Source organism: Bombina bombina, chromosome 1 (assembly GCF_027579735.1).
Source record: "Bombina bombina isolate aBomBom1 chromosome 1, aBomBom1.pri, whole genome shotgun sequence".
Taxonomy (NCBI): Eukaryota; Metazoa; Chordata; class Amphibia; order Anura; family Bombinatoridae; genus Bombina; species Bombina bombina.
Window position 1 is genome coordinate 1509045514 of NC_069499.1, and position 563 is coordinate 1509046076.

Below are 563 nucleotides of genomic sequence, written 5' to 3' on the forward strand. Positions count from 1 at the left end.
TTATTATTTAAATACATTTATGTCACATTATGCAATTAATTTGTGCTATGGATAGCAGAAAATGATATAATATTAGAAAATATTACACTGTCCCACCAGGCTACTTCATAATGCCGCCCGGGTGGCAACATTTTCTGTGAACACTGTATATATATATATTCCACAAGTTTAGACACCACATAAAGCGCAAAAAAATCTCCTCAGTATGATAAAACTTCCTTTATTGTAGCCAAAAGTAAAAACATGACAGCCTTAACACAGCTGTAATAAAGCACTAAAAATCTTGAGACACAGTGTCAGCGATCGAGACCACACGCAGACATGTTTCGTGAAGCAGTGATCAAGTGCGCAACTGCACGAAACATGTCTGCGTGTGGTCTCGATCGCTGACACTGTGTCTCAAGATTTTTAGTGCTTTATTACAGCTGTGTTAAAGGGACACTGTAACCAAATTTTTTCTTTCGTGATTCAGATTGAGCATGACATTTTAAGCATCTTTCTAATTTACTCCTTTTATCAATTTTTCTTCATTCTTTTGGTATCTTTATTTGAAATGCAAGAAT